Source organism: Scomber scombrus, chromosome 10 (assembly GCF_963691925.1).
Source record: "Scomber scombrus chromosome 10, fScoSco1.1, whole genome shotgun sequence".
NCBI lineage: Eukaryota > Metazoa > Chordata > Actinopteri > Scombriformes > Scombridae > Scomber > Scomber scombrus.
The window spans coordinates 21,252,957-21,260,638 of NC_084979.1; positions in this window are offsets into that span (position 1 = coordinate 21,252,957).

Consider the following 7,682-nt stretch of genomic DNA (forward strand, 5'->3'; position numbering starts at 1 on the left):
ATATTGGAAACATTTACAAGTCAGGTTACAGTGTTTACCGTCATTCTCCATCTGCAGTTCTTCTGCCAAGCTCTCTGCAGCGGTCATCCTTGCCTCCATTTCTGCAACAAGAGTGCTCATATAAACTCAGGTGCATCTATTTGGTTCTCAAGTGAGTCCATATTTACAGTTTACCTGTATTCTCCATCTGCAGTTCTTCTGCCAATCTCTCTGCAGCGGTCATCCTGGCCTCCATTGCTGCAACAAGAGTGCTCATGTAAGCTCAGGTGCTTCTATTTGGTTCTCAAGTGAGTCCATATTTACAGTTTACCTGTATTCTCCATCTGCAGTTCTTCTGCCAATCTCTCTGCAGTGGTCATCCTTGCCTCCATTGCTGCAACAAGAGTGCTCGTGTAAGCTCAGGTGCTTCTATTTGGTTCTCAATTGAATCTATATTTACAGTTTACCTGTATTTTCTTCCTGCAAGGTCTCCATCTGGCTCTCAGCAGCTGTTACTCTGGCCGTCAGGTGCCTCAGCTCTACTTTCTGCTCCACCACCATGTCTCTCAGATTCCTCAGCTCAACCCAGATATCTCCCTGGGTTAAGCTCACTGCTGAAGCCTCAGTGTTGGGCTTCTGTGTCTCAGCCACGCCTTCCTTGCTGTCGATATTAAGAGCTTGAAGCAAGATGTCACTGCTGTGTTTCTGAGTTCTGCAGAGGTAGCAGAGTACCAGTAAGGCCAAGAAAGTCTTCATCTTCACATGGAAATAACCAGTGTGCTTGCTGCTGTTTGCTGTCTGTGGCACATTTACAGTATCTGTCAATTCAAGGTCAGATGTTGTCAGGTGGATGGTGATGTGCCAAGGCTGTGAGAAAGCACACCTGTAGCTTAGATTTAGTGTTTTTCATAAAAAATATACATTTATTTGAAGATAATATGAGGTTTTAGCCATCTGAATAAGTCAAATTAAGTCAACATCTTTCAAAGTCACTGTCTTTCTAGTAAGAAATTCCTTATCCTTCCACTGCAGCTGAACATGAAAACACTGTCAAAACAATAAATACTAAAATGACTGTAACAGTGGAGAAAAAACACACTTTATTTGACTAACTTAGTCGTCTCAAGCCTCATATTATTTCAAGATTAACTTGCTCAAAATGAGGGCTGTGGATATTTTTATCCACATTGAAAATGCATTAAGACAGGATATTCTAATGGTCAGTATAGTCGATAGAAAACATGAGGAATGATTAAAACAAGAAAACCTGCTTCAGTGTTCATATCAGCATCTGACTGTTGTCTTGAGACAGACTTGAACATTTTTGAACCAGTCCTTTAAAAAATTCAATGTGCTCACTCAAATTACAAAGAAACATTTTCTCACTCTTGTCAAGTGGCATCTTGTTCATGCCAATAGTTTTGGTTTATTTACCAAGGTTTTAAGATATCAGTCAGTAAGCTTCCTCCTGCCTTCACAATACAATGGAGGTGAAAGAGATTTTGTTTGCGGTGCTTAAAATATTGAAACATTATATTCATCAAATCAGCATCTGTTTCTAGAAACAATGCTGATGTTTGACTGCAAACACTGCAAATATTTTCACTGGAACTACTTTCAATTGAGGAATGGCTCTCTATGAAACCTGAGAAATGTATTGCTAGATATACCACTAAATATAAATGAAAAAAACAACCCCAAAATGATTATGTTATTTGGCTGTACTGAAGGTTCATTCATTCATTTACTTTACTGCTTATTCTCTCACGAGGGGGCTGGAGCCAATTTCATCTAACATTTGGGCGAGAGTCAGGGTAAGCAGGTTGTCAGTCAATCACAGAGCTAAAATACAGTATAGAGAAACAAACAACCATTCACATCTACAGGGGACTTTTTTGTTTTTGGTCTGTGGGAGGAAGCCAGTGTTTTTAGAGGGAACCCACACATGCTTGGAAGAACATGCAAACTGCACACAGCCAGCTGAGAGGTTCGAAACCAGAGTCTTCTTGCTGTGAGTCAACAGTACTAACCACTGCACCACAGTTCCACCCTATGATGATGATTTTATGTTTAATTTTGTCAACATCAGCCATGACTCATTTTAAACGGCACAAACACATCATCTGATGGGTTTGTCCACTCTGTGTCTGAGGAATACAGATCTGGCAGGACTCTGAACTCATTCTCTGTCAAACCTTTACAGTGACACTGTTTCAACATGATGAGAATTTCCACTAGTGCTCTCTGGCTTCTTTTTTTTCTTCTTCTGTCAGCCACAGAAACAGCTACATGTTAGGTGAAGCTGTAATGGAAATCTCTTAAACATGCAAGTACAAATGGGCATCCATACACATACATCCCAGGGCTAGCTGCGAGTTATAGTGAAGAGTTAGGGAAATTTCCCACTGCAACAAGACCATTATCTGGGCGTGTTGCTTGTGAGTAATAAGCGTGTGCATCAGTGACAAGTTAGACAATTAGACAGAAATAACAACAAATCAACCTGTCGTTAAAAGAATATTTCTTGAAGCGTATAAAGTGCTGTGAATGACATGATTTATGCTGATTGCTGCTTGTGTTTATGAATAAGAATACTGAGCAGCTGTCAGTCAGAATGAACCTGCTTACTGCCTCATACAACAGGATTTACACCAGATAAACACACAGGCATCAATCTTTTTAAGAAAACACTACCAGCGCTCAGGTGGTGGGCAAGAGAGCACATCTGAGTGAGAATGTTGTCTTTAGTACAACAGCAGATAGACTACATGGAAAAGAATAGGCAGGTTTATCTCAATACCATCACCTCACTAACTCTGCTTTTTTATAAATGAAAGACCTGTCATAAAAAAAGACTTTGCTGTAGGGGTAAACACAAACAAATGTACTGTACATATACCACTGAAGTTTTAAAGAAGAGTTTTTTTGGAGAGAGAACACAGGGTTTTCTAACCTGGTGCCGGAGGGGGCAGAGATAAAGAGAGTAATAGTTAGACTGCGGTCACATTGGTATGCAGACAGTCATGAAAGCAGTGCAGTACCTGTTGCATCTTGCAAATTCATTTGCTGAATATTGTGAAATTTCACCGCTTAAATTGGGGAGGCCCTCTTTTTTTAATCACAAGTCAAGGAATTGTTGGTACGGTTAGATAAACATGATATGATTTGGATTACAGATGATCTTCTGATATACACTGGTTTACTGCTGCTGCATCATCATCAAAGAGCCAACAAAGACATTTAATGATAATGATAATGTTTAAATCTGTAAAATGGCACCAATCATTTCTCTGTGGAATCTGGTAAATATAAGTTTGAACAAAAGTATACACACTATATAATCCCAGAATGCTTATTTTCTATTCCTATTACTGTCAATAAAATAATTTCAGATTTTACTTCAGCTTAACCCAGGTCGCGTATCTGCAAATTAACAGTAATCTGGTTGTTAAATAACTCACACAAATAACAAACAAGATGCTAAACTAGTGGTCTGTCTGTCAGACTGTACTTTTCATATTCTACTAGACAGTCTGAACAACGTCATCTTCATTTATGTTCCAGTAATGTAACTAAAGTTTTATTTAGACACAGGGGTGCTGTTTTGTGGAATTGAAACTTGCACTTTTTCCATTAGTCATGATCTTTGTTTGCTTTTAAGAAACATCTTAAACAAACATTGGTAATCTCCCACGTACAGTGATGACTGAGGCTAAGAAATAATTGTATTTTTCTAGTATGTGAATGTGCTTGTGTACACATCAAATCATATTTTTTCTACAAAAAAAGGCTGTAAACAAATACTGCACAGTGTTAACTAATGCTAACGTCAGCATACTAACACGTTCACACTGGTAAGGCTAACATGGTGATGCTTGGCAGGTAATATTTACCATGTTCTTCATGGACAGATGGAGTGGATGATGACAATATTTGAGAATGCATCCCAACCAATAGCTAACTCAAAAACAAATCATCAGAATGATCAGAAACAATTCATGTAAATACAAATCAATTAAAGATGCAGTGTGTAGGATTTAGTGGCATCTAGCAGTAAGGTCGCAGATTGCAACAAACTGAATACTCCCCTTCATCACCCCCCACCCTCCACCTCCCTTTCCAAGTGTGTAGGAGAAACTACAGTGGCTGTGAAACTGGCGGAAAACACGAAAAGTCCTCTCCAGAGCCAGTGTTTGGTGGGCTCCAAGGAAGGGGATCCACTCCCTATGTACATATAAAGGGCTCATTTAAGGAAACAAAAACACAACCATTCTTATTTTCAGATGATTATATATGAATTAAAACATACTTATGAATATTATATTTCATTTCTGCCAAGTCTGTTCCACTACATGCCACTAAATTATACATACTGCACCTTTAAGTGAAAGTTTAGATATCCATCTACTAGCTACTACAGACATAGAGAGTCTGTAGAGTCAAGCCGCTAGTATGGTGACTCTCACTTTCCTCTATTGAGGTTAATCCGTGCAGATTTGTTAGATTCGTTTTTATTTACCCAGCTTTTGAGATATTGAATTGAAACTTATAAAAGTAAAGTTGAATTAAGATATTCATATTTGGATTTGGAAATGGTGATCTTAATTCAAGCTTCACTCATAGGCTTTGTTTTCATTTTAAAAATTACATTAAAACTGCAAAATCCCTGTTAATCTCTAGATAATTAAAAGGACTCAGTGTAAACTGTTTTAATCTAGACTATTTATTTGGTAGAAAGAAAGTTAACAAGAATGTTGATGTGGAACTTGTAATGTAATGTATGCAGTGCTGAGTACCATAAACTAAATTTAGCTCACCTCTACTTAATAGAGGTTGGAGATATAAATCAAAGATAAAAACATCTCAAAAACTGACAAACATAACCATATGTAGCCATATGTGCCTACACACAATTATGACTAAGTGGGAAAATATGTTCCTATAAATTGGTTGAACTGACCCCTTAGTTGACGCACACACACACACACACACACACACACACACACACACACACACACACACACACACACACACACACACACACACACACACACACACACACACACATACTGTATATATGTGTGTATACATATATATTATATGTATGTGTATACATATATATTATCCAGTCTTACAGATGCAACCCCGATTTGAGTGAATCAGTACAGTACATCCATAAAGTAGAAAACATTTTTTTGTTGTGTCAAAGGTCACACATGCCAAAGATGTCTGGCATTACATTCTGTCAAAATGGCAGTTAACAAGGCAACGCATCATCTGTGGCTCCTCTCTTATTGGTCAGAGAACCTGTTGCCAAGGTGTCGACCTGTGATTAAGACTCCAGTAAATCTTCCCACCCAGGGAGCATCTGAGAGGAGTTTCTCCCCTCTGGTCAATACACTCCTGCAGGGAAGAGCTTTTCTTTCCTCTCTTTCTGCCCTTGGGGATACATCTCATATTCTAACCTGGATCTCCTCCTTTTGGCTGCCTCACAGGTCCAACTGGAGGCTAAATATTATAGTTTTAAAGGCTTAGTTCGATTTTTCTCTACATGCAGTATCAGTATGATCAATTCCATTCTCAAAAGTGAATTATTAGGGATATGGTGCAATATCTGCTGAAAATGTGATAAGATGACACTTAGGCTGAGCTATCAGGCGCCTCAGAGTGACAGGCAACCTTACATACCTTTCTTCATTCTCCTCTCAGGCAAATTCCTCTCTCACTGTCTCTCCTTCTGTGTTTCAACTCTTCTTTCACTTTTTGCTTTTCTTCCTTTTCCATCTGAGTTGAAAACAAATCTTGGTATCTTTATATGTGATTTTCTATCCTGTGTTTTTATTTTATTTTTATTTATTTTAAACCAGTGATGTATAACCTTACAGACAAGTTATCTGTGCTCATTCTGTGTCCCCAGGCCAAATATTTGTTTCTTTTAACCTTTTAATAAACTATCTGTTTTGAGGGGTTTGTAGTAATGACAGCCTAGGCAGTGACAGACTGAGCTCAGATTCATTTCTATTGTCTCTGAATGTAATTAAATTGCTTTGTCAATGATCAATCATCATACCCTATTGTCTGTATAAGTGCTTATAATAGAAATGTCAACACTTAACATAATCTACAATAATAACTCTTTCTCAGGTGCAGGTAATCATTCAACAAACTGACCAATCAAACTGCAGTCCTTCAAGACCCACATCTGGCCCAGCCAATGATACTGAGGAGTGGGAGGCGGGAAGTTGAGTGTGAGCACTCTGCACTGCTAGCTACTGTATGAAACAGGCTTAACTGCAGGTAGTTAGCCTCAGCCTAATCTAATGATGCATACTTCCCACTGTTTATGGCAGCCAGGGAAGAGGGAGCGCTAGCCTGTGCTTGTCTGCTGCTGAGAATGCCCATTAACACTCTTTTCCCCCTCAGGTGATGACCACCTGAGCTATCAAAGACAAGTGTGTCTGTAACACCACCTTCCCCCACCCCCCACCTCAACACACTCCATCCACACAGCAAAATACATTGTGCTTGTTTTCCCCTTAAATGTGGCCTTTTAAGAATGATTAAACATTTTGTGTATCATCACCACCACCACCACCATCATCATCATCATCATCATTTTTAAAACTTCCTTTTTATCCGTGGTAGATTGACAGCAGTTAAGTGTAGCAGAAGTGCTGCAAAATTCAATGTCAGTGTGCTCTTAGATTTAAAGGATCAGTTCTGAGCAGTACCAAGTTTGGGTCTGATGCAATACTGGGTTAACTTTCCCCAATACCAAAGGGTTTTTTGACCCAGCATTAAATGGTATTTTTGTATTCCTTTTACATATTATTCATTTTCATTCATTCATTCATTTTCCAAACTGCTGATCCTCTCTAGAGGGTTGCGGGGGATCCCAGGACAGGTCACCAGTCCATCGCAGGGCTAACATAGATTAGACAGACAACCATTCACATTCACACCTATGGGCAATAGTTATAATGCTTAGAATGTGTTTTGCTCATTGTTGCTTCAGATTAATGTTTGGGCTTGTGAAGTATGTGCAGAGTCTGAAACTAGAAGGCCTATCTCACATTCATCTGCTGAAGGGTGGAAAGTTTCTCTGTGCTCATTAAATAATTTTAGTTTAGGAGGGGGGTTCAAAAGCATGATTTGTGACATCGTAACTAGTTTGGAGGCTTATCGTGGTCCAGTATGCTGATGTGGAAACTTGAAGTCTCCAGTGCACATCCACTGAGAATAGACTTTTCAGTGGAGTAGTAGTTTTGTGTCCAGCAGTTATATTTTTTAAATCAACAATATACATTGATTCTGGCAGAAGGGACACAGGGAATTTTAAAGTTTTTAATGAGGTAATTGACACATATTATCATTTCAAGCACAGTATTATTTATAAAGCTTACCACATGCCTGAGGGGATCTTTAATTAGGAAAAGATAACAAATTCTTTGCAACCACACTTTTATCATATTTTAGTTGAGGCAAATATACCAAAAGTAACATTAAAAAATATATGCTGGGTCAAAAACAAGCTTTAGTCCTAGGTGGTTTTCTATCAGTGGGGACTGGTTAAAGATTACCCAGCCTTGTGTAGATGTTATATTGACCCAGATTTTACTAAACAGTCCCTTACTGAAACCAAAAGCCAAAATTCCACGTCCATGTGTAATTTACTTTACTCAAGATTTATTTAATAGGAATTG